At 43.9% G+C, this 27,252-nt stretch overlaps 2 long non-coding RNA genes across 3 annotated transcripts in view; one reads left to right on the forward strand and one right to left on the reverse strand.

The window, feature by feature from the left end:
* The window catches only part of LOC107509696, a 35,504-nt gene extending 11,490 nt beyond the window's left edge, over positions 1–24,014 (forward strand). The window contains exons 3-5 of one of the 2 annotated variants that reach the window (XR_004952610.1): positions 17,384–17,525; positions 19,016–19,183; positions 23,857–24,014. This is a non-coding gene — a long non-coding RNA (uncharacterized LOC107509696). The remainder of the gene's footprint in view (positions 1–17,383; positions 17,526–19,015; positions 19,184–23,856) is intronic. The other variant, XR_004952609.1, reaches the window with a different exon arrangement.
* Positions 24,015–24,232: 218 nt separating this feature from the next.
* LOC107498640 lies at positions 24,233–25,997 on the reverse strand. Its single transcript, XR_001594111.2, has 3 exons — positions 25,765–25,997; positions 24,743–24,832; positions 24,233–24,342 (listed from the first exon to the last, which is right to left on the reverse strand). It is a non-coding gene; the product is annotated as an uncharacterized LOC107498640 (long non-coding RNA).
* Between the last annotated feature and the right edge of the window lie 1,255 nt (positions 25,998–27,252).

The raw sequence follows: 27,252 nt of genomic DNA on the forward strand, positions 1-27,252 counted from the left end.
CAGAGCAGAACACGTTTTATTAATCCCTCTCTCACCACCACAACTGGCACGTACTCATCTCTCTCTCACCACACCAGCCTATGAAAGCTTAATGAACAAATAAATGATTGGGTGTCTGGGAGAGATAGCCTCTAACATTAGTCATCCAAAATAAGCTGACTCTATCTGGATCAGTCCATGGCTGATCACTGCTTTAGGAGCTGTTATTCAGCTTAAAAAGAATAGAGTGAACTCTGCCAGGTGTCTACAGGCTAATTTTCTAAGTCCTGCTGAGGTCTTGTTTGAGTAATATGAATGGCCCTGTATTAGTTTACTTGGGCTACCATAACAAAGTACCACAAACCGAACAGCTTAAACAACAGAAGTTTATGTTCTCGCAGTTGTGGAGGCTGGACGTCCACAAGGTCAAGGTGTTGGCAGATTTAGTTGAGTTCCTCCTAAGAGCCCTCTCCTTGGCTTGTAGATGGCTGCCTTCTCAGTGAGACCTCACGTGGCCTTTTCTCTACGCCTGCCTCCCTGGCGTCAATCCCTCTTCTAAAAACACCCACACGAAAGGCCTCTTTTTTTCCTTTTAAGTTTTTAAAAACTTTTGTAAGGCATCTCCAAATTCAGTTACAATCTGAAGTACTGAGAGATCAGGTCTTCAACATATGAAACTTGGGGGGACGCAATTTAGCCTATGACAGGTCTTGGAACAATTATCCAGTTTATTATTATTAGATAGATTTATAAAGGCCCCGCTGCTAAAATAAATAGAGAGAACTATTGGTCTTTGGAATTAGTCTGAGGCCCATCTATGGGACCTTTCTGGACAGCTCATGATTTTCATGTCCAGGTACCCTAGTGCATACCCGCAAGAGCATTTGGGGGGCCTGAGCATAGGCTGACGGCGGTGGCAGATGAGGCAATCGGGAGGGAGGACCTGCTGAGATGAAGAATGTGTGGAGAAAACTTTGTGCTTCTTTGGAATACTATGCATTATTCTCTAGAGCAGGGATTGGCAAACTTTTGCTGTAAATAGGCAGAAAATAATTATTTTCATCTTTGCTGGCTTTTCATACAGTTTCTGCTGCTACTACTCAAGAATGTCATTGTACCTGGAAAGTAGCCACAGGCAATGTCTAAACAAATAGATGTGGCTGTGTTCCAACAAAACTTTATTTACAAAAACAGGTGGCTGGCTGGATTTGGCCTGAGGGCCTTAGGTTGCCCTGGAAAACATACTCTTCTTTAGTGAACCCATTTTGATTTACCTGGATTCCGGTGGAGCCTGTCATCTGAGCTATTTTACAACTCAGTAAGTTACAGAAAAAATATAGCAACAAAGTAATTCTTGACTCCAGAGATGTAAATTTTTGACCCTAGGAGGTTCAAGCGACTCCCTTCCCATACATTGAAAGAAGCCAGTTTTGCCTGAATTAGCACATGTCTTTCCATATTTCTGATATAAATATTTTTATTCTTTGGAGTCCCCTGGTTTATACCCTCATGAATAATGAGTTAAATAAAATCTTTAACATGCATTCATTTTATATTTATGTGAGAGTTATGATTTTTTTTTTAAATTATCTTTTAACAAACTGAGCAATGTTTGCAAAAGGCTTAGAAGCTATGCTAAGAGTATTGGAATTTTGCCCTCTGAGACAATGGTCTTTAAACATTTTGGCCTCACGCTTTTGTCAGCAAATATTTTTAGCCACCTTTTTTTTTATATATGGCTATAATATAGGGTGGATAGGCTAACGTAAAAATATAATTGGAAAAATAAATACAGAATTTTGACTAGTTTCTTCTTATATCCTAATGGATTCTCTTCCTAACACCTTGGGTTCCCTTTCTGGCCAAAAGACTATTTTTCTGGATAATAGGGAACCAAAACTATTAATCAACTTCTCTTATCTGACTAAAAGCAGAAACTTCTAAGAAATGAGGATTACTTTAAATTCTCTGTGGAGACGTGCACCCTCTGGGGCAGTTTTTGGTCCCGAAGAAGACAGAAAGACTACTCATACCTGTATAGACGAACATCATCATAAACTTTCTTATCTCCCATTTGTTCTCCTAAAAAATCTGTTTATCTTCCCTAAAGAAACCTAGTTATTCTTTAGGTTTAACTGCCGGAGCCAGCTGGGCAAAGTCGATCAGTACCTGAAAGAGGGGGGTGAAGCCTAAGAAAAAAGAAGAAGACGGGAAAGAACTTTTGGGAGGGCATACAGTCAATGCTGCAGCCTCGAGTTTATTTAGCATAGCCTTTATATTTCTTTTTGAATACAATAGCAAAGCACAGAGTACAACAGCAAAGCACAATGTACATTACCATAGGAATGCTGATATTTACATAAGTTCCTATATATCCTTCCCTCAGGGTACAAACATCCTTTTCTGGGCTGTAAAACATTCCACTATCTTAAGAGGATTTCTTTAGGAGGTAAACCTCCCCTCCAGGGTCAGTAATGTTTAACTCCACACCCTGCTTCCCAGAACCATTGTTTAAGCAGCCTCAGCAGCTGCTTCATGGCTATCAGCTACGTGACTTCTTCAGTGTCTCTTAATGGCTCCCATCATGTCTCAAAATGGCTCCCGGCATTTAACAGGAACCTTTTCTGTCCCCTCCCTTTCCCCTACTAAGCAGGTATGTAAGTCCCAAATTCTAACCACCCTTTGAGTTACTCATCATTGTGCATTCCCATGTGTATGTGCTTTGCATGCCTAAATAAACTTTTTCTCCTGTTAATCCATCGTCCGTTAACTTAATTTGCAGGTCCCAGTCACTAAACATAAAAGAGTTGAAGAAAAGTTTTTCCTGTCCTACACAAGTAGGAGAGAGATTTCTATTCTTGAATGTCTGAGATAATGAAAGTGACATTAAATAAAACGAACAACTTAGAAAGATGATCAAATTTGGAAAAAATGGCAAAGGCTATTCAATTTTTTTGAACATTTTAGTGTACTTAAGAGTGGTGAAGAAGTTAATTTATCTTATGATTTATAGTCACCCAGTCTTCTCATATTGTTCGCCTCTTGCCACTAGTTTTCCTTCTTCCTCATCTTATACTCTCACACTTTTCTTGACAATATCTCCTCCAAGCACAGGCAGATAGCAAAGATAAAGTGGCTAAGACATAGGGTCTGGCACTCTGCCATGACTAATTGCTTATCCTGGCTTCCCTTCCAACTCTCCTCTGGGTTTGCAATCTGCACCTCATGGGGGCTTCCTGGCCTTAGAGCAGCTCGAATCCATCCAAGAGATGGGTATTGAGTCTCTTATTTTTTTCTACTTGACCATTTCTCCAACTCTCCTTGGGACAAGTTATATTTGGATTTATTTCCTTTCAGAGAAAAATCACCTACATTAGCATTAGAGATCTCTCAACTGCACCCAAATGTCAAGGACTATTTCAAGGGCTTCATCCCTGATTAACACTTTCTACCTGTTTGCCTTCCTTGTTCTTTGCATTGTTCACTGCCCACCAGGTTTAATGGCAGTAAGCAGCCTCAGATTATTGTCTCTTGCTTTTGCTCTCAAATTATCTCCCTTCTTACATATTTGCCTTTTTTTACTCTTGAACACAAGAAGTCATTTCAATATTTCTAACTGTATCTCCTACAACTTAATTCAGCACTGGAAGCATAATAGTGGCCTGAATAACAACACTTCTTTGAATCAAATTAGATGGAATTATGTGAATTTTTATATTCGATCAAATAGTTTTTTTAATTGAAGCTATAAACCCAAAATTACCATCTTTGTGACTTTCTTGCGCGCGTGCGTGTGTGTGCGCGCGTGCGTGTGTGTATATGCATATATATGTGCGTATATACACACAGACACGTGCACGCACACACACACATTCTTTCATGGTCTCTGCTTGGAGAGAACTCATGGGTACATGAGAAAGAATGGAGGCTCTGATGCCACAGTGTGATTTTTTGTTGTTGGCTATGACTTTGGGAATCAGGAATGTTCCGTCAATACACATTCCAGCATTCCAGGCCTACACGTTCTGGCTTGGTTTCAGCATGTCGACTCTATTAATGGATACTTGAAATATACACCATTTTCTATTTTTTATGCAATTGTCTGAGGGTGGAAATTTCTTTTCTCCCCTCATCAGAATCTTAGTGTTCCTTCATACCCCAAACTATACCTACGCAGTTCTTCGTAAAACCGAGACCTCTCGTATTTCCTGAGCTTTTACCATTTGACCTGCCTAGGACTGAGCTCCTTCCGGGCCCTCTCCTCCTCAGAGAGAACAGGTGCACAGGCTGAGGAGAGGAAAAGCAAGATGGAAGGCTTTAGTGTCTCAATGCGAAAGTTTGAACCATATAATAAGTATAAATATGTGAGAGCACCTGGGAGAAAGTCTGGGTTTCCGATTTCAGAAAAAAACCTCTAGTCTATTCAAAGAATCCTGAGGTTTCAAGCCTATGCAGAAAGCTGGGACTAGCTGATGACTTTACGCTGAAATCATGCAAAACCCATGAGCTCATGAGCTGGGAGATGAAACCAGATGAGACAGAAATGGCTTCGAGTGAAATCGCAGTAAGTCTGTGTAAGGTCACTCAAACCTGAAGAGGCCAAAGTGGATCAAACCAGGCAGCTGGAATTTGGAGTCTCTTGCAGGGACTTGTAGTAAAATGAAACTGCTTGGTTTCAGCCAAGCCCTTGAAAGACTCTCAGAAAAACTGTAGGAGAACTTGAAAGCCAAGGAACACTTTCTGTTTGCTTTTTGCTACCTCTGATTTCAGCGAGTGCCACTTTCCGTACTTAATGGGGTCACCGAGGTCAAGCCTATTTGTCCTTCCTGCCCTCTCTTCGTGAGCATTCCCGGTGACCATCACCAAATGGCTCTCACTGAGCTGTGCTGCACAGAGCTGTGATGCACATTTGTCCCATCTTTCATCTGAGACAGCAGGCCCCAGGTGTTGCTGGGCCTGGTCAAGGCTTCTGGAAGCCCAACTTAGGGTGGGGTGGTGTTGGGATGGGCCCCGGGCTTTGATGGCACCAGGGAGGACCCCAGAGGGTCTCAGGAGTCACATCTGTTCGAGTCAGGTGGGCAAGGGAGCAGAGATGTTGATAGAAGGAAGAATCGGAGGGTGAATCCGGGTTCAGGACCAAAGTCGAGAAAACATTACCAAAGGGAGCAAGTTCAGTGGAGTGAGGAGGCACCCAGAATGCAGCCAAAGGTGCTTTTCCTAAGATTCCAGAACCTTGGTCATGGAGGGGAGGCTGTTAAGTGACCTGTATAGGTCAGTTGCAAAGAACAGAATCCATTCTAGTTGTTTCATGCAGAAAGGATTTATTTCAGGAATTCACGTGGCTCACAGAACCGTGGAGAGGGCCGAAGAAGCAGACTCAGAATTAAAGTGTCCGAAACATCTCCTACGTGATACCAAGGAACCAGACCGGCAAGGGAGCCGTGGTTTGTTCTGCAGCTGGAGACTGCTTCCTCAGTCAGAGACCTGGCTCTGGAGACCCTGGTATTGCCCAGATCAGGAGGCTGCTCTGATCAGTGGGCCCCAGCCACCCTTGACCATTGCTGGGCCTGCTGCAACCAGCACGGCTGCACGAACACACACGGTACCGGCTCTGACACTCGGGAAGCCAGTGATGGGAAGCTGGGGCCTCTGCTCCCACCACCACAGGACAGCAGATGCCCCATGAGTGGCCTGACTACAGAAGCAGCAAAAACAGTGGAAGCAGAGATGCCGCGTTTTCACTGGCTCCACCCCTCACAAATGCAGGATGCTGCGCAGAAGTAAACATAGGCCCGTTTCCTGGATATCTTAAGTGCTGAAAGTAGCAACCAAGCTACGGATATGTTCTCCCCTCCTCTCTTGACAAATATACCTTGCTAACAATGTGGACATTCGAATTTCGATCCTTAAGCTGATCTGAAGAGCATGTCAGAGTATGGCAGTGTGGGAAAGCTAGCCCCTAGCCCCAATCTCTTTCCACCATCGGCTTTTCCTACACCGCCAAGGGCTTTGTGCCCACATGTGTGGACACTCGAGCTCACATGTCCGAGCTCTGTTCAGACCTCGCCCCCTCCTCCCCTGCACCAGCTTCTGCCCATTAGCCACAGCTCGTGGGGGTCGTCTGCTCAACGAACTTTACCCTTGGCATCCACTTCCCCTCACTGTTTTCTTTCCTATCCAAGCAGTTGATTTCAAGGGTTTGGGGAAGTAAGAAATGCTTTTTCTTACCAAAAAAAAAAAAAAATTGAAAAACCCATTGGAAACAGGATAAGAAATGGTACAGTGAGGTGCGTGGCCTTTGGTAGTATCGAGCTGCATCGGGCAAGTTTCCTAAATTCTCACAGCCTCAATTTCTTCATCTCCGATAAGAAAATAATAGCACTACTTTTAAGAAAATGTACGTGAAGTACATAATATAGTGCCCCAGCACAGAATAAGTGCTCAGAAAAAGCCAGCCGTTATTATCGTCATTGTGGCTACAAGTTGTTACGTACGACCGACTGTGGGGACAGTCGAATGATCAGGGTCTTCTTGGGCCATGAACTGGATTTTGGATCAGATGAATTCTCACACCTTGCACTCGGTTTCTGTGCCTTGAGCCAGTTACAGGCATCGCTTAGTGCAAGCTGGAAGACAGTCTTTATCATGCTTGTCTGCTTTGGCTGATAACAGCTGCCTGGAGAACTGTGTTGAGATGGAGTCTGAAGCCCAATCTGGGCACAATGTCTTGATTGATTAACAATGTCTGCCCTGGGTGTGGGAAGAGATAAGGCTGTATGCGGGCCATTCCCGGACTAGACCCCATTCCTAGGCAGTGGGAAAAAAAGGTGAACTTGCAGAGAAACACTGTGTTGGAGTCCCACGTCCCCCACCCCCTGGCTTTGTGACTTTAATCTGCCTCCTTAGATGTGTCATCCGTAAAACGACAATAACCAGGTTTACCTCACCTACCTTACAGGGTTACTGGTGAGGATCAAATGAGATCATGCTTGTGAAAACACTGTCAATTGGGAGGTGTTGCCGAAATGCAAGGTGTTTGTTATTAGCAGGCGGTATTTGGCCAGTTTGTACTTGACGAGGAGGAAAAGCCGAGCCGGGGAAAGTTTTGGTCCGCCTCTGCCTTCACCGTCTTCGCCCGACTCTGCGTCCTCCTTCAGGTTCAGAGTGCTGCTCTCCTGGGAGAGAGCCTGATCAGGCGGAAAGGACTTGTATTTTAGGCCGGATGCTGTCTCGCGTGTTGACCGCATGACGTAGTCAAGTTTCATAGCCTCCGTGAGCCGCAGTTTCCTCGACCGTAACGTGGAGATTAAATAAAGAGAACGATGACATCTGTCACCACTGCGTCCCAGGAGGTTGCACGGCCGAAGGCGATATGCAGGGAAGTTCCAGGGGAACTCGAAGTATACGTGGTTATGATCGTTCCCCATGGTCTGAGCCCAGCGAATCCTCGCCCTGCGAGCCTTCCCTGCTGCTTCATGCTTCACCTTCCTCCCCTCCAAGATGCCTAACGGCCTCCAATATTTTTGTCCTATCATCGGTTTAAACTGGGGCACAGCTTTCACGAGCTCTCGGCGTCAACGCTGGAGTGCCGCGGCAAAGTCAGGACTGGGCCAGAAATCAGAGGTCAGGAGAACATAAAGTGGAAGCTAACCCTTAGTCTTCAAAGTAGAGGCGGAGTGGGGCTGTGGCCTGGGTTGGGTATAGGAGACACTGCAGAGGTCTAAGGTCTTACCCCAAACCCACGAGGAGAATGGGGAGGGTTGCGGAGAGTCAGTGCAGCATGAATGAGGTCAGAGTTGACCAATAGTGATGAACAGGTTGCCCCCAAGTCGCCAGCCCTAGGAGGTTCCTCAGACCCTGCCTCCAATTCTTCAAGAAGCTCTGGGCCTTTACTCTAAGAATTAAGTGTAATAGAGGCTCCTGTGTGTGTGCGCACGTGTGTGTGTGTGCGTGTGTGTGTGTGTGTGTGTGTGTGTGTTTCATCCCAGCCCACCCATCGCCACAGGGCCTCATTCTAAAGCAAATCTTGAAACCTGAACTGAGCTTCAAATTTCTAAGCTGTCAGGAAATCCTCTTCATTACAAAGCTCACCGATCCCGCATCTCACTCATTTATCAGCATCGCAGAGTTGGAAGTATGTCAGTGTTGGGTCATTGTGTCCGCCTCTTAATTTACAAACAAAGGAACTGAAGTTAGAAGGCAAAGTGATTTGGCTGAGGTCACAAGGCCAAGGTTCCTGATTTCTAGTCCATGGCTGTTCCTTTTTCCTTAGCTCTATCTTCTGTTGGCTATTAGTAAATAATTCGTCAGATGCGGGAATCCTTTAGAATGTGTTCGTTAGACAGGAGAATGTTGTAACATAGTTCAGATACTTAAGTGTCCCCAGAGGGAGAGGCCGACAGTGGGGATTTGGGGCATTTGGTTGATTGGAAGGAGGCTCTAGGTCAGGCCCTTCACACTCTGGGCCTCCAGGCTCTGCCATCTGGCTGGCTGTTTGTGTCTCCTACAGGGAAAGCTGAGTTTCCATTCTGGGCTCTTACATCAACTTACATCTCTTACATCATTCAGAGACAAGAGAGTCCTTGTAGAGAGCCAGGCTGTAGCCCAACCTTGACCTCACGCTGGCTGCCCTTTCCCGTTTCCCAGTCTCTCCTTGCCCCCAGCCAGTTTCACTGCAACTGAACAATGGCTTCAGTCTGCAGATAGATGAACTCATTGCTTAATGCAGGTGTTTCTTTTACACAATAGACAGGCCAAATGAGGCGCAAGATGTGGCCCTAACAGTCACCCTGGGAGTGCTTTACCGTTTATAATGTCCTGAGAGAAAGCTGAGGGAAGCCCTAACAGCCACCCTGTGCTTCCCCAGCACCCAGCCAGCCCCGCCAATGCTATTGAGATGGCCTTTCATTGTTTATTGTCTGCAAGTTTATTTGCAGTAGTGTCTTATCTGAAAGGCTCAGCATATATTTGTAAAACTCAAGCTGCCACTAAGTAGCTGAGTTAACCAACCAACCAACCAAACTAGAGGGAGAGGGTGAAATTTCCCATGATAGTTACCAGATTTAACAAATAAAAATACAAGACATCCAGTTAAATTTGAATTTCAGATAAACAACAAATAAGTTGTTTTTTGTTTGTTTGTTTTTGTTTTTGTTTTGTTTAGTATAAGTATATCCTGTGCTATATTTGGGACATATTCACGATAAAAATTATTTGATGTTCATCTGTGTCTGAGCTTCAAATTTAACTGGGTGCCTTGAATTTTATCTGGCAACCCTAGTTGCTGTGGAATTCCAGGGTCAGGATATCCTGTGAAACATACCTTGGCTTTTGACTCTTGGAACGAAGTCCGGGACTCTTTCAGTCCTGCCGTTAGCAGCTCTGTTCAATTGTTTCTGTTCATAAGTGCTGGGCCAGGGACTTTGGGGACTTCCCCAGGAAGGCTCATGCATGGTTTCTGTTGCTGGGACCTCCCTAAAACAGGGGGTGCACAGCCAGCTCATGGAGAATGCAAATGTAACCAAAGTAAGTCAGCACATTTTTATGTAGGCATTCTAATTACAAAGAGCTCTCATGTCATCTTTGCCTGGTAAGCAAAGACTTCGGAACCATCCTAGCTGTCAGGCTCTAAGGCCAATCGCATTTTCTTTTTCATTGAAACATATTGCTTTATTGTTACAGTTCAATATATTTTTCCCCAAAACCACTGCATTATTTTTTTCTGTCTATAAAAGTATATTCAATTATTACAGCAAACTTGGAAAACACCAATAAAAAAACAAGGAAGAGAAACCAGCAAAGGAAGCAATTCCACAGTTGCGTGATAACTACTATTGGCATGTAGGCGTACGGTCTTCCACTTTGTGTTCCCTTTATGTAGATATATAATCAGGATGCCTCCATCAGCGTGTGCTGCTACAACAAAATGCCACAGACTGGGCGGCTTAAACAACAGACATGTATTTCTTGCAGTAGTGGAGGCTGGAAAGCTCAAGATCGAGGCGCCAGCAGGTTCCGTTGTGGGCGGGGCCCTCTTCCTGGCTGGCTAAATGGCTACCTTCCCACTGCGTCCTCAGCTGATGGGGAGAGGAAGCTCTGGTGCCTCTTCTTTTTTCTTGTGGGTGCTAATGCCATCCTGGGGCTCCACTCTCATGACCTCATCTACCTAAACTTAATCGCCTCCCGAAGGTTTCACATTAGAAGTTAAGGCAGAGACACATGGATTTGAAGGGTACACATATGTTCAGTCCATAATGGTCTCACTTCTGATTTTAAAAGGCCAGGTCCTTTTATACACATGGATATGCATACATGAGTGATGTAAATGTAAATGTGTAAATAGTTATATATGTGAAGATGATCATATGTGTTTATACGCAATCATATCTCTGTGAATGTAAATGATTTTGAAATTAGACCGTTCAGTTTTGGCATTCACCAGGACTTAATATTAAGCACAGAAAGTGGGTAAAAAGTACCAAATAAACTTGCAATAAAGGACAAAGGGTGGGCAGCGAAGGACACAGGGTAGTATCCTACCACCATGAAGGGTGAAGCTGTCTTTCATATGAAATCTGTCCTTCATATTGAACTGTTCCTAGTCAAAAATGAGTGTTTGCTTGGTGAGAAGGCTCTAGCTAAAAAAAAGAAGAGAAAAGAAATAAGGAAAGAAAGTCTATTCCTAGTTCTTTCCTTCTAAATATTGACTCTTCCCCCAAAACTGGCTTCCCCTTTGGACACAGATACTGGTAACATGTAACCCAGAATTGATTTATTGTGACTAAAGTGGCACTTTAGGACTAAGCTGTAATGTGTCTGTAATCAATATATTCATTAATAACTCATGCTTATACATAACCTCAGGACTTGTTGTTTGTGGGTTTGAAAGCTATTCTTCATTTGAGGAGGTTGGTACTATAAAACTGGACCCTCTTTATTCTATATGGCAGCTAAATTGATAATTTTATGCAGGCAGTCACCACACACTGTGACTTAGGACAACACAGTCTGGTGATAACCCGGGGACAGAATCAGACATCTGTTGATAAACATGCTCGTGGTATCTTTCGGCTAAGAGTGACCCATAACCAACATTTGGTTCACTGGCCTTGCTGCAGGCTCAGGCACATAAGATAGCTGTTTATCATGTTTACGTATCATATGATATGTTACGTCTCACAGAAACTTCTTTCTCCCACAAAACAAACTTCAGAACACTCAGCTTCCCAACCTAAATGCTCATCAAAGAAGTTATGGTTCATATATACAATGGAATATTACTCAGCCATTAAAAAAATGAAATTCTACCATTTTCAACAACATGGATGGACCTAGAGGTTATTATGCTGAGTGAAATAAGTCAAAGAAATAGAAATACCATATTATTTAACTTATATGTGGAATCTAAGGAACATAAAGAACAAACTAATCAAAAACAGACTCACAACATAGAGGACAATCTGGTGACAGCCAGAGGGGAGAGGGGTTGGGGGGCTGGGAGAAAGGGGTGAAGGGTTAAAGAAGTACAAATTAGTAGTTTATAGATGGTCACGGGGATGGGGAGCACGGCATAGGGAATGCAGTCAGCATTAAGGTAATGGCTAGGTGAAGAGCCAGAGGAGAGAAAGAACAATCGGGGGACCATTTTATAAACCATACAAATGTCTAACCAATGCACTGTATACTTGAAACTAATAAAATAAAATTAAAAAAAAAAAAACAAAACACCCAGCTTCCCATGTAAGCGCAGGTATTCAGCATTTTGCAGCCTACTCTCTAGCATGACAGCGGATCCTACAGAAAATCATACCAGACAGACACCCTGGGGGCTGAAGATGGACTTATTCAAAGAGTCCGTCTGACCCTCTGGGTCTCCACAGGATGTCCTTTCTTAGTAAGAAACACTGATATAAGCCACTCAAGTAATGTATGGCTGTGAAAATCTAGATCAATGCTGGCACCACGATATTTGGTTATTTTTAGCTGTATGTTTATATGTAAACACTATGTGCAAAGCATTCTTCGTCTTAAGAGCGAATCTTTTATAAAGGAATCATATTTGTATTTCTCATGTCTCTCACGGAGCAAACTCAGAATCTTAAATGCATGTTAAATAGAATGAGAACCTACAAAAGAAACATCTATCGAAACTTATTAACATCTTATACCATTGTGGTCTAACATGGTTTGTTCAACGCTGATCTTGCTTGGAAAGGAAAACGTTGAAAAGCTTTGTTTAAACCTGCCAAAAAAGAAAACCACTACAATACAGAACAAAACCCCAACTGGCCATTTGTTTCAGACCCAAGACCTTTGCTTTACTCATTCTTTTCGTAAGAACTCTTTGCCTGGGACATCGTTTCTAACTATTTCTAAGGCAGAAGTAGTGTCAAGTTCCTAAGGGGAAAAATATAGAAACAAGTTCCAAGTGTAAATTCCTAGACAATAGAAGAAAAACCACACAGCAGTGACTTCGACAACTGTAACTGCTTTGGGCCATGATTTTAACCAATTGTAATGAGAACTGACAAATTGCATGGAATATTAAAATGTATCCAGGGAAGAATTTGAGACAAGAATTCACTAGTGCTAGGTGGATGCAGCGCTGATGACGCACACCAGTAAGGCTAATCGCTCTGTCTGCCATGCCCCGGGTTATTCGACATCTGAACGCCCCCTAGCGGCAAACATAAATTTTACTTAAAGGGTGGAGGAATCTTTGCCCAATGTTTAGGAACATAGCTCCATTCTGTGTTTATACTTACCTTGATTCCAAATCTTTTCCCGTTTCTTTTTTATTGCACCTCCCCTTATTTCTGTGTTTTAATTAATGCAAAGTCACCCGCTCGCTTTCTCTTATACCAAACGTTTTCTCTCACTTCATGCCACTAGTCGTAGAGAGCCCAGACACCTACCTGCAAAACTCGATTCATGTCCCAGCTCCTCCTACTCCATTCCATCCCATTGGATTTCATGGCATGGAATGCAAGGGTTCCTTAAGAGAGAAGCCCTTGAAAGACCGTTTGGTATAGGCAACCGAAGAGCTAAGAAAGGTAGCACACTCATTACTTAATTAAGGAATCAATGAACTAAAAATCTCTACTATTATCATGACGAAATAGCAGCTGTTTATAGTAAAAAAAAAAGTATGGGGGAAAATTATGTATTATTTTTTCATGTTTTTATTTGAGGATATATATCCTTACGCTATGAGGGAAAACAAAGAAACCAACAAGTAGTTGAGTTGATACAAAACAAATATGAGGACACAAAATGACAAGGCAGTGAGGAAGCGAGGCGGCATATATCGAAATAAGAAACGCTCATTGAAAATCTTGAACGATTGTACCGATGTCCATTTCCCACGGCAAGTTATGTGACTGTCTCTTTTGACATGCCTTCATCAGCATTGAGCATCAACAACTTTTTTTGAGTCTCAACATGTGAAAAATGGCAACTCTAATTAACTGGCATTTATTTCACTATTATTAAAATTAAACATTTTTTTATTTTTGTTTAACTTTTAACATGTAATTTATCTTGCATGTGTAAATTATTCACATTCTTTTTTCGTTTATCGATTGGATTAAAATCATTTTCTTGCAGATGTGTGCAAGACAGCTATTAGAGGAAGGACATTAATCCTTAGTGTTCCATACTCGAGCAAGTATTGTTCTAGGAATCTTACTTATCCTTTGATTTTGTTTGTGATATTTTTGATATGTAGAGTTTCTACATTTTTGTAGGGTCTTGAATATTTAGTCATTGAGATTTCTTTCATTGTTAGATAATTTAGAAAATCCTTCTCAATATACAGACCAATATTCACACCTATTTTACTGGTGTATGTGTGTGGCTTGCTTTTTAAATATGTAACTCTTTAATGAATCTCTGATTTATTATGGCATATAGTAATAGGTAAAGGTCTACTTAATTTTAAATAGTTATCCAGTTATCCTATGCACATTACAAAAATATTTAGATCCCTGCATGCATTAGGATTGTTTTCTGGTCCATCAGTTTTGCATTATTGATTTCTCTGCATATTGCTTGTCTCAATCTCACATTTATTGTGTACCTACTATGAGCCAGGCACTGTGCCAGGTACTGCGAAATTAAACGATCAGCAAAACAGACAATGTGCCACATTCAGGGAGGTTAAAGTGTAGGAAACACGACGGACATTCATTTAGAAATGCCTCAAATATATAATATGTAATTGTGTTATGGAAGGAATTATGAGAACATAGTAGTTGGAGCTGAGCTTGTGTTTTGTGGGTGAGGGAGGAATGATATCTAAAGAAATAATCACAAATTTAAAAATTGCTTTTCGTATATGAATGTTCATCAACAGGGTATTTGTCATAGAAAAAAAACAGAATAGAATTAGACTCACTATAGAGTATTAAGAAAGATTTAAAATTTTAATCACGAGAATGTTGTTAAAGACAAACGTTTGATAAAGTGGGAAATGCAGTTTACAGTATGTATCTGAAATAAACATACTTATTCTTAGAAAACTATCTGACTATAACACAGGAAAATATTAGTGGTTTCATCGGGGCAGGGAGATTTGGGGTGGCTTACCCCCTGTTTTTGTCTATTTTCTAAATTTTCTTTACTGACTGTTTCTTTTAAATTAATATGTTTTCTTCTTCCTTTCTCCTTCCAGACCAGCATACGAAAATAAAAAATAAACATACTATTATGACAGATTTGGTTCTTAATTAAAGGCAGTTTTCAAGCTAGGAGAACTTTTTAAAAGTCTATCATTACATATAAATATTCATAAATCAATAGACCCCAGTGGAGCCTAAATATTACGCAACCCTAATAATCACCAAATGCAGATATAAATTTGCTTTTCAAGAACACCGACAGTATAGAGATAGACAGAGACGCTCTGGAATAATTTCTAGGAAGATCAGCTATGGAAAAGAACATTCTAGAAATCCAGTCAGCCCACTAGACCTACCTCTTTGCCTTTATTATTAACTGAGACCCCACTGGGCTAAAGGACTTCCAGCTTCTGAAAGTTCCCATGGTCCGGGGCCCACGGCATCTAGCCTGGCAGCCTGCGAGTCCCTGTGTGTGTCCCTGAAGCGGGGCGTCCGGGCACCCGTGAGAGGAAGCTGCGTGAACATGGAAAGCGGGAATTGTGGAGACTGGAAACCACACTGAAGTTCAAGCCCAAAAGAGTTAATAAGTTTTAATAGTTAAAGTTACTCCTCAGGTTCCTGTCTGCTTCTCTCTGTGTGCCTTTAAAAAAAAAAAAAAGTTTCAATATTTTATAAAATCTCACTAAAGCTAGTTTGGGTCTGAGAGCTCCTTCTTAAAGATGAAACATCATCACCTAATCCATCTAGGAAAAGAAAATATTCATTGAAAAAAAAAAGAAAGATGGCATCATCGTGAGGACCAAAAGATTCCCCCAAATAATTCCTAGTTGAAGAAACTAGACAGTGTTTATCTAAACAAGACTGGGAGAAATGGATCCGCTATAAATGCTCAAGATGATGTTCAAGGGCCGCCTGTGCTTTGAGCATCGCTGCCCAGGTCTCGGTGCTAGATTTGGCTACTGCATCAGTTAACAACCTAGCAGGAAAGACCTGGCACATTCAAAGTGGGTAATTTGAGAGAAACTTTATAAAAGGACAACAGAGTACTGTGATGGATCTCTTTGCCATATGTAACCCTAAGGGAGGAGAAGGGGGAGCAGTTACCTAAACAGAGAAGGGGCAAAGTGGGGAGGGAAGAAGTGAGAGAGGGAGGGAGGGATGGCAGGGGGAGAGAGAGAGAGAAGAAGAGCTGTGTGGAGAGAGCCGCTTGCCAGGAGCTGGGACTTTGGGTGAGGAATCACGGCAGGGATGGAACCAGGGGAATCATTTACTTCCACCCCATTCTTCACTCTTCTTGCTCTCTTGGCACCCACTGTTTCCACTGTTGTAACCAGACTAGGAAACCAGAGAGCCAGGGGGCCCGTTGAGCTGAGAAGGGGCCTTCCCTGGGGCATAGAGAAGGGTGCACAAGGGTAGAAAGAGGGTTCAGTGGACAACCAGAAGACAGGTCAACTGCTTTTCAGAAATAAAAGAACAGAAATAATGTGGGCTCTGTGTTCTGGGAAGTAATGACTTTCAAAAACTAGAAACAGAGGAAAAATCTCTTCTTATACGTGAAAATTAAAGTGAAGATTGTGTCTTTGTCTTTAAATGCTCCACTTTTTATACAGACACACATACAAACATAGTCACGCACAGCACACACACACGGCTAGTCTGTGTAAGTGTTCTGCCTAGAGAATGACAGAAAAGACTGACTGATTCACGCAGGAAACGGACTATGAGACAGTAGATCAATTTCCTGCCCTGAGGCATTTTCGTGATAACCTAAGAACTTTTGGAAAACATACAGGACAGCTTTTAGTTTGATAATTTATCAATAGCTGCCTTGGGAAAATATACCCAAAAAGTATAACCCAAACTAGCTTGGAACCTATCCTCTAATCCAGCAACACACGGATGATCTAGGGGATTCTTGGAAAAGCATTCAGTCCGGACACCCTTAAGACACCAATGTTGCCTTATCAGGCATCTGCAATGCCAGCCATAGAAATCCATAACATCACCTTGCGTGTACTTAGTACTTTACAGTTTCCAAACAGGTTTAACAGGACACAGGTACCCAATCATATTCTTTTGCTTTTTTAGGAGGCAGGCACATGATTGTTTAATTTGTTTCTTCTAACCCATTGCTCAATGAACACAAAAATGCTTATAGTTGAGTAAGTATTTGCCAAGTTGAATTGAACTAAAAAACTGGCAGAAAGAAGAAAGCTGGTAAGTTGAGCCCTTGAAGCTTAGGTTTCTTCTCGATGATGAAATAGCTTTGAAAAGAGAAGTGGGGACTGCTAGTCTCATGAGCCAGATCCAGAAAGGCAAAGTCTGCAAGAACTGACCTCTAATTCTGTGGAGCACAGAATAGTTGGCTCTGGGATAATGATTAGCTTTGGGGCGGGGGTTATGATCGCAAGGGTAGTAGTGGGGGACCGCTGGAGTTCTGCTCATGTTCTTTTATTGATCCGCGTGCTGGTGATGTGGGTGTGTTCAGTTTGTGAACGTTTATAGCTGTGCACTTACGTGAACTTCTCTGTATGTGTATTAGATATCAAAAGAGTTTACATAACAGCAGCAGTTTGTTATAAGCAATCCAACTTCAACTAATAGACCCTCTGAAGCTAATAACCTGAAGTCGTGTTTACCTTCGAACGCTAATTAATTAATTAACTGAAAGTCTGGGCTTCAGACCAGATGGCTTAGGTTGGAATCTTGGCTCTGCCCCTCACTAACTGGGAGTTCTTGGCTGTGTTGTGTGACATCTCTAAGATTCTGTTTTCTCATCCATAAAGCAGGCATGTAATACCAACACAATCGAGGTGTTGAGAAGACCAAGTAAGACAGCTCACGCACAGGATCTGGCACACAGTCAGCTATCAACAAACGACCACTGGTCTTCTTATAATTGCTACAAATCTCAGTTGTCAAAGTCAGGTGAGCAAGACATTCGACTCTCTTTCTGCTGCTACATGTGGCTTTTTTTTTTTTTTTAACCCTTATTCCTTTGGTAGCAGAAACTTAATTTCTGTCACTTTAGGTTGCCTTTCCTCACTTTGGGATTATGTCTAAGGTTCAGGGAGCTCATATACATTTTTCCACACTGTATCTGCTCAACTGTTCCTCCTCCCGTCTGCTGTTGGGTGGCCATCCACACAGATCCTAACCTCCAGGGTCCCTCACGTTCTTTTAGCTACTCCCGTGCCCCTCTGGGGAATGTGGGCTTGCTGTTCTGCTCTTGTTTCTTTCCAGGGTGATGGTGCTCTATGAGCCTGTTTTAAGCTGTCTGTCTAGACATGTGACCGCCAGTGCTCTATCTAAGAAAGTGGTTTGTCTTCCCTCACGCCCTGCCCTCTGCCAATCCTGCCTCAGCCAATGGAAGGGACAGGACACAGGGACCCCTGTACTAGCAAAATGGCTAAACTGGTATAACGCAGAGACTCTGAAAACCAGAGATAAGATTATTGATCTCTCCTATAATCAATCATCTGGTTAGTCTCACCGGGCTGGTGGGCAACCTATTGAACAAATGCATGTACAAGCTTTAGGTGATCAGCATATTGTGAACATATATATCTGGCCCTGGGATTTTGTTTTTAATTGTTATTCCCAAATACAATTCTTGAATAATGTTTGAAAATATATAATTCAATCCTTACACTTGCATAGGATTTTTCTACTATTTATCTTGTTTCAATTGTCTCAGTTTACGGTTTTTCAAAGAACAGTATGTGAGATGATACTAGGTATTATATGGATGGAGATATATACATTTTTTAGTAGCTATGTGATTATTTTATTGTGCAAAAAAAGTGGGAAGTGTGTTAATTAAAGGAAAATACTAAGTATATGGTAGAGTGGGTAGCATACAGATACGGTAAAAATTGCAAAAATAATATCATCAGGTTGATCTTCTACAGTAAGATGCATAATTTCTTTCACGGAAGGGAAAACTGAAGCTTAGAAATATTGATATGGGGCTTTTTCCATTACCCAGACTTCATGTCATTTAAGCAACTGCTCTTCGGTTCTCAAAACATGCAGATCTGGATCCGAGGGTCGCAATCCCATGCACTGACATATCTCACCTTCGTCCCACCCCAACGCACTTGGAGAAGTCACAGTTTTTAAACGGCGATATCACAAGACTTTACTTCAGTGAGCGATGTCAGAATCATGACTTATTTAGTGTTTCTTACCTTTCTCTCTTTGTTGCTATTTAGGGCTAGAGCGGTAAGTTCATCGTTCATCATCTGAATCTAGCAGTGCTGTTGAGTTTTAAATGGAAGAAGCAAGCTACTAGACCTTGAGGATCCTTCGATATATTTGTTTCCTATTGAAAAGGAAATTTTCTATGGGAAAGGAATGCCATAACAAATGACCACACACGTAGTCACTTAAAACAGCCTTAATTTATTTTCTTACAGAAATGTGTCTCAGAAGTCTAGACACAGCAAGGCTCAGAGCATCTTCTGCTTAGTCTCACCTGGCTGAAATGAAGGTGTTGGCAGGGATGCATTCCTATCTGGAGGCTCTGGGGGTGGATCCACTTCCACGCCTATTCAGTTGATGGCAGAATTCATTTCCCTGCAACTGTAAGTCTGAGGCCCCTGTTGCCTTGTTGGCTGTTGGCTGGGGAGCATTCTCAGGTTTTAGAATTTGCCCACATGTCTTGGGCCCCTTCATCTTCAAAGCCAACGATGTTTTGAACTTCTTTAACTTCCCCTCCTGCCTCATCTCTGCTCTCGCTAGAGAACATTTTTAACTTTTAAAGACTCATCTGATTACATTGGGGGCATCCACATAATTCAAGATGATATCCCCATATTAGGGCCAGCTGTGACCTTAATTACATCTGTAATTGACAACAGTAACTAGATTAGTGTTTGAACAACCAGGGGACTGGAGTCTTTGAGAGACATCTTTAAAATTATGTCTACTGCAAAAAGCATCTCAAACAATAGGATACAGGGAACTATGAACTAAAAAAGCTAGTTAATTGCTTCACATACACAAAAGATTAAAGGTGAACCAGGCAGAGGATAATCGGAATAAATACTCCCATTCAAACAGGTTACTGGTCCGTTCTGAAACTTTCTGTTCAAATGTTGCCAGGTCTCCCCATCTGGCCATAGGTAATATTCCTTGTTTAGACCCCAGTTCTGCTCCCAGGGAGTAGTTCCCAAGTCTATTTTTCCCCATGGCTTTTGACCCTGATCTTTCTTTCTTGGGAGTCTTCCTTTCTCATCACCCACTTGTCCATTTCTGAAGAGGGGAAATACGTCAGTTTAGGTGGCTGGGAAGCTTTCACGACCTGCTTCCTTCTTGCAGAAAGATGGGGCGCTGGGGTCTTCTTACGTCTCAAGTCATCGCAGTCTCTTGTTAGACCAGGCTATAAGGATTTTTCCCAACAGGATAAAAATCTTCGTCGGTTTTGGAATGCATTCCTTTTTTATTTCATTCCATTCCATGTGCCAAAAGTTACACATATAATTCTTTAGACCTGTTGTTTCTCTCTCCAGACATAATTACTGCTAATTTGGGCATATCAGGCCACTGTGAGAACATGCCCTTAAGCTTCCCAGGAGCCTTTTTTGTCAAGAAGTGTGAACTCTTTAGGTGGCCATCCTGCTCAAAGGCAGAGAGTGAACCTTTTGACTTCACGTTCTCTATGAAGAATGAAGCCCTTGTGAAGGAATTCCGTGGAGCCTGGCAAGGGGCTGCTTTCAGCCCTGACATTCTACTCTCCTGTCCTGGCAGTAGACACGGAATCAACAGTGATCACTTAGAGCAGCTTGAGAAGCACAGGAAAGGTTCCGATACCTCCCAGCCATTAGCACCACGGACCATAACCCTTCCTCACGGCATGATGCTTCCCGCCCAAGTTCTGCCTTTCCTTCACTCTCTCTTCAGGTTGTCGCTTGCATTCAGAAAAACCTTGCCAACCGGCCTCACCAAGGCCTATGGGAGACCCCAGGGAGTAGATGCCTGTCACCGAGTACACGCCTTCATTAGTGCTGTCACCTGAAAGCAGCCATAAGAACTAACATGAGTCTACTGCCATGAATAAGCCCGATCCCGGCTGATCTCAGAAGCTAAGCAGGGTCGGGCCTGGTTAGTGCTTGGATGGGAGACCACTGACGAAGATCAGGTGCTGGGGGGGACCGGGGGGGGGGGCGGGGAAGAAGTAATATGAGTGCATGAATCCAGCAGAGCATGAAATGCTGTGTCAGGCCATCTCGTGCCAGGAGTTCGAGTCCTCTGGGCCGGAGAGTGCCAGCAATTGTCTCTATTATTTAAATCTGCCCAATGTCTGCCACATACTTGGCAAAAGCTCTGGTTCCGAGGGGCGGCCAACGCTGGCAGGCAATCAGTATATCCGAAAGCCCTTTCCTGCTGGGAATGGCAAATGCCTCCACAGCTCACTTCATGCTGATCTTCGAACTGAGTCTATTAGTGAGATTTCTATTATATAAAGAGCAGTTAAAAAGTACTAGGTTAATTTTAGGGATATGGATTTATTCTTTCTGAGTACCATAACCATAATTTGGTTAGTTGCTACTTGGCAAATGCTAATATATATCTGTCCCTTTAGAGTGATTTAGGCTTTGCTTCCCAAACCAAGCTGAATAGCATTGTAAAATTATAAATTACCAGATGCAGCACTAGAAGTTTCTGATCTTGTAGGTTTGGGATGGAGTCTAGAAATACGTGCTTTAAAAAGCTTTTTAGGAATAATAGGTACAGTTAATTGCTGTAAGAAACAATTTCCATATTTTGGTGGCTTTATACAATTTATTTCTTGCTCAAATAATAGCTTGGTGAATCCATTCTTGGTTGGTGAGTAGCTATCCTCCATATGGTGATTGAGGGACCCAGGATCCTTTTATCTGTACCAAAAAGAGAACACAAAATAATCATGGCAATGACAACTGCAGAAAGAACCTGTTTCCCCTAGAACTGGAGAAACGAAGGAAAGAAGTTGAAATTATTAAAGCTTATGAGGGCTCCCACAGAGCAGAGATTCAGACGCTGAGCAGGAGCTGCCAATCAAAGGAGGGCTCCCACGGGCTGGGACGCAAACCTCCGAGGCAGAGGAGCTGGCTGCTGGCGCTGGTGTCTCCAACGGGGGTACAACGAGGCTAGTTCTCCAGGTGTTAGAAAATCCATCAGCTGGAGTGTACTGCTGCTGCCGGAATGAACTGTCTCTGCTGGGGCGGAGGGCAAGGCTGGGTGAAGCTGGCAGAAACCGGAGGCAAACACAAAACTCGCAGAAAGCAACGAGGAAGGTGCAAGTCTCTTCTTCCTTCCCAGGCTCCCTGTTGTCCTCTGGAGCTCCCGTTGGCAGGACCTGATAGGGAGCCAGCTGGCAAGGCGGAAACCTTGTCCCAGCCCCAGCATCACAGAGCAGAGAACAGCAGAATGGGTCTGAAGCTAGGAAGCAATAACTCAATAATTGGCACTGTGAATTGGCACTGTCCTCGGGTTAGGACTGCGGGCAGTCATTGTCATCTCATACTGGATTCCTTCCCTTCAACCCTTCAGATCTGCTTTTCATCCTTCTCTATCTGTCTAGTGACCCAGGCTGTTGGCTTGTGTGATATGCAACTTTCCAGCTTCTTGCTGTGAGCACCAGTAAGAGATGAGAGGAAAGGAGGAGAGGGAGGTTGAGGCATTTATTTGTCTGACTCCCTGGCTATGAGCTTGCTGTGTCCTGCCTTGGAGCTCCCTCTCCTTGCCCCTTCAGCCTTGCCGGTTTCAGTCCCAGAATACCGTGTTGTGTTAATTGGGTTCCCAGGAGCCTGTTCCCATTTCTGTGAAGGGTTTGTTTGCTGGACTCTCCTCACATTGCCTTAATGTGAGGTACCACTGTTTTTCTTGCATCCTGGCTGTTAGATAGTCTAGGCACAAGAGGAAACGGAATGGGCACAATTACAGGGAACCAAAGAGAGTAGCTGTGGGAAGACAGTCACCTAATGGAGCTGTGGCCTTCTGTAGAGGGGTGCCGCCAACTGGGTGACCCGTAGGGAGGCAGATGGTGGAACAAATAACCCAATGTCATTCTCTACCCTCCTTCTGATTTCCTGAGTTCTGACAGCTCCCTATTAGCCAAACCCAAACAGAAGCCAGAAGTGGGGTTGCCGTTTATGTGGTCCTCACAGGACAACATTCTTGGTCATAGACCAGGTTGGAGAAGGCTAGAAAGTGGAACCGGGGGATGGGGTGGGGGCGTGAAGCCAGAGGTGGGGCGAGCAGAGGAGATCCAGCTCGAGTCGCATTTGTGATATTCGGCACACTGATCAGATAATACAAAACACTACCCTCCCCTATTTTTTTTCTCAGTCTCCTGGAATGAACTAGTTGTAATCTCTACAAGAAAGATTCTTGTTTGGCCAACTCATCTTTGTAGGAGCAGACCGTGTCATCCATGAGCTTTTGGCTAGTCTGTACATTTACACTACTGGTCAGGGACTTTCCTCTGGCAACTAGAAAAGGGTGAGGTCACCTGAAGTCACAGCTGCCCAGGAGGGGCTGAGGCAATGCAGATTTGGGGGTTGGAAAGAGTAATGCCAAGAAAGTATGAACAGAAAAAGAAATCCCTAGAGGCAAAATAAGAATTCTATCATCACATATAGTGGAAGGAGCATCCGGTGCAGAGCCAGGTGAATCTGGGTTTAAATCTCTTCTCTGGTACGTAAGTAAGTCTGAAACGTCTTCATCCTTAGTTTGCTTAAAGTGTAATAGGTGTATTATTCAGGAAGAGAATACAGGCACTAGAACTCCCAGTAATAGAAGTAGAATAAGAGCTTATCCCTCCACTCCCCATAACAAAGTCTGTCTGCAGGCAACCAGTGGCACCAGTCCAGGGTCAGCCTCTCAGAGCCTCTTGCCTTTTCTCCCCCTCCTACTGCATCACAATTACATGATGGCTCTTGCAGCTAAAGGCATCTTGCCCCTTTCAAGGTAGAGAGTCAGGGAAAGTGATGATGTCCCCAAGTTTATGCCACTTACTGGGAAAAGCAAACAGCTTCCCAGAGCCCTCAGCAGATTTCAATCTATGTCTCATGGGCCAGGATGGTGTGCACAGCCATCCCTGGCCATGGGGTGGGCTAGGACAGAGGTATTTGCCTCAGGCTGGACACGTGGCTTCCCAGAGTGGAACCGAGGCTCTGCGAGCAGAAACAAAGAAGAGGGAATGGAAATTAGGGTGGTGTGGGTGGGGTGGCGCCATAAAGGGGCCAACCAGACCTGATCCGTTTCCTTCCAGGGGGGTCGAGAGGATCAAAGATGTGTGAAATGTGCAACGGGGCCCTTTTCAAAATGAAAACATGCGATTTTCCTGCACGATCATTCTATTTTATTCTTAAAGACAGACCCTTTTTTTTTCCTACTTTACCTTGAAAACTACCGAATGAAACTGAATACAGCCGGACTCTGCCTACCCTACAACCTCCGCGCCCTCTGCTGCTCACCGCCGCCCTTTGACAGCGCCGACCTCCTTCCCAAGACGTTCCTCCTCCAGGCTCCTTTGCTGTTGTAATTCTCCTTGCAAAACTCCCTCGGTCCCTTCCGGGCACTGAGCACTCTTTTCGTTCCAGTACGGTCTGTGGATGGGCATTTGTCTGCAGCAGAGGCAGCCTGGCGTAGCCTTCAAGGGCGCGGGTGCCGGAGCCAGACTGCGGGATTTACGCCCTTCCTCGCTGTGTGACCTCGGGCAGGTCTCTTTAATGTCTCGGTACCTTAGTTTCCTCATCTGTAAAATGGGGATAGTAAAATTACCTATCTCATGGGATTGAGTTAATATTTGTAACTGTGCACGGCACAGGGACAATGTGAGTGTTAAATGATTAAAAGCCATTTTTCCTCCACCAATAAAGTCAGTGGCCTAACTGTTCTTTTGTACAGTGGCTAACGCAGGGCCAGAACATGTCGCCACCATGGCTGGATGACTGAGGTTTCATACCTAGTGAGTATTAAGTATTTTTTGAATAAATGAATACATGAATAAATTACCAAGTAATATTTCAAAGGGGGGAGGGGAAGAGCAGAATGTCCTGGCTATCCAAACCAGCACATTGCAAGAGCACGGGTTTCCAGAAAATACTGATAAGTGGAAGTCTCTGGCTCAGTGGGGAGCTGAGATCTGAACTCACCTCTGGGGTCTGTTAGAACCAAATCCTCCTTAGCAAGGTGTACAGCAGGCATGGAGCATCGCTGAGAACGGTCCTCTCGTTGCTTCCCAGCTAACGAACAAAGTAAGGCCTCCTCTCAGGGGAGTGCTAGAGCTCAGGCCACCCAGGAAATGGAGCTGAGTCTGATGGAGCGAGCAAGACACCGCCCTCTCCCATCTGGAAGACGCAGTATTGATGAGATGTCTTGCTCATTGCCCCCACCCCTCTGGTGACAGCTGTTTCCCTGGGTAGCCTGAGCTCTGGCCCCGGGCATGACTCAGGGCTGTCGTGACTGTCTCTGAAGAGGACTTTTCCAAATCCCAAACTACAGCAGCTTTATGGGCCAGCTGCACTGCGTTCCCTTTCAGAGGCCACCGAGCCTCTTAAATCATATGAAAATACATCCAAGTTGCATTGTGGAAACTCAGTCAGGCAACCATCTGCACTACTAATTCTTATGCGATGCTGGGTCTCAGAGGAGCCATTAGAAACCCAGTACGCTAGACCTCGGTCACCCTGGCTGGCTTCTGAAGCCTGATACTCGCCTGCTTCTGCAGACTTTGGAGAGCCCCTGCCCATTTCCTGGGGTCCCTGGGCTCCCCAGCAAACAGGTTAGTGTTCAGCCTCCCTGTCTTCTGAGTACCACTTGTTTTTCTGTTTCTGTTTGGTGAATGACCTCAGGGTTTCCCCTTTCCTGCTCCAACCCAGCTGGAGGTCTCTCTATTAACAGTTTATTTGCAAGCTCGTAGTGGTCTATGAACTTGTCTGACACTTCCTGACCGAGAAGCGAAGCGACTGCGGCATCCAGAACTTGAGTCCCAGTGCGATAAGCAGTCAGTCTCTCCTCAGAAGACTCTCACTCACACTCTCTGACTATCTGTCCCTCCTTTACCCCACACACCGCACACCTCGAAAACACTGCCATACACCAATAACAACCTTCCAGAGGTCCCGAGAAGAGAAAAAAGACTTCTACTTCTAAAAAGAGAAACATGCAGTGGTACCTGTTATGTAGGGAGTGCCACCTTCCACGAGGCTCTTTAAGGATGATGGTTGGAGAAAAGAATCATAGGTCAGCCTTTTAGAAGCCATGTGCTGTTTGTTTACTTATTAAGGGGGGAATTCCCAGCCTTTGTGAGGTCTGGTCGTGAGACCTAAACCTTGAGCTGAAAAGGAAAGAGAAGAGCGACAATGGCAAGGATTTGCTTCAGCACAAACGCCTCCAACGAGCCTACTTCTGCCCGTCAGGACAGGTAGTAACGCTGGGCTCTTCCCCTGAGGCCACCCCAGAGCTGGGCAGCCAGCTCCCAAGATTCATCCCCCATTGATTTTCTTGGGTGGTAACACCCCCACTTTCAGCCAAATCCCGTGTAAGTTATCGACATGTCCTTACATTTCTTTAAGGTTAATGGGATGAAACAAACTTTAAAATGCTAATAGCTTTTCGACCGGGAAGGGAATTCAGAAATGATCCAGTTCACCGGTGTTCAGGCATCTTTAGTGACAGCAAACTCCCTTCTGGTGAAATCTTACCAAAAGCCCATAGGGCTGACCAGGAAGTAGAAAAGGGTCCAGACCCCACAGACTTGCCTCCTCATTCTCTGGGGCATCTGCAAGGCTCTTACTCCAGAGCCTACGACTCTCTGGAGCCCACTTTGAAAGTTAGCCATGACCACAGAGCCAAGCATGGCCCAGAGAACCTGAGTTCCCTGGAGGCCTCAGCACAGCTGGAACCCAGGTTCCTTAAAGCTAGATTTACACACTTACAAGTGTCAGGCCGACGTAGAACACATTCCCTGCATTTGTGTCAGATTTAGCCCTATGGTGACACGATGCAATGCTCATTTCTTTCTTTCATTAATTTCAATAATTTCTCTTGGTCAGTGTATTAGTTTTCTAGGGTACCACAGACTGGAAGGTTTAAACAACATAAACTCATTTTCTTACAGTCTGGGAGGATAAAAGTCCAGGATCCAGGTGTCTGCAGGGCTGGTTCCTCCCGAGCCCTCTCTCCTTGGCTCGTGGATGTGTCTTCACACGGTCTTCTCCCTGTACGTGTCTGTTTTCAAATTTCTTCTTCATATTAGGACACCATTCATGATGTTTTAGGGCCCACCCCGATGAGCTCATTTTAACTTAATTACTTCTTTAAAGACGCTGTGTCCAAATACAGTCACAGTCTGAGGCAATGGGGACCGGAACGACAACATATGAATGTTTAGGGGGTGGACGCAATTCGGCCTATAGCATTTGGCTAAACTTCACCTTTTAGTGGTTAATTCAAAGAGAGCATATGGAAGCTATATGCCCTGAATTCCTGTACATTTAAAAACATTTTTCTGTAGCCTTATTTTTCGGTCACATTTTTTTCTCTTAGAACACTAGAAGGGATTGCTCTATGGACTTCTCGTCCTGCACGCTGTTATGGAGAAAGTTTGAGGCAGGCGAAATTTCTTCTTTTCCAGTTCCAACTGCCAGACATGCAAGGAAGG

The sequence above is a fragment of the Rousettus aegyptiacus genome, unplaced genomic scaffold, assembly GCF_014176215.1.
Source record: "Rousettus aegyptiacus isolate mRouAeg1 unplaced genomic scaffold, mRouAeg1.p scaffold_m13_p_8, whole genome shotgun sequence".
NCBI lineage: Eukaryota > Metazoa > Chordata > Mammalia > Chiroptera > Pteropodidae > Rousettus > Rousettus aegyptiacus.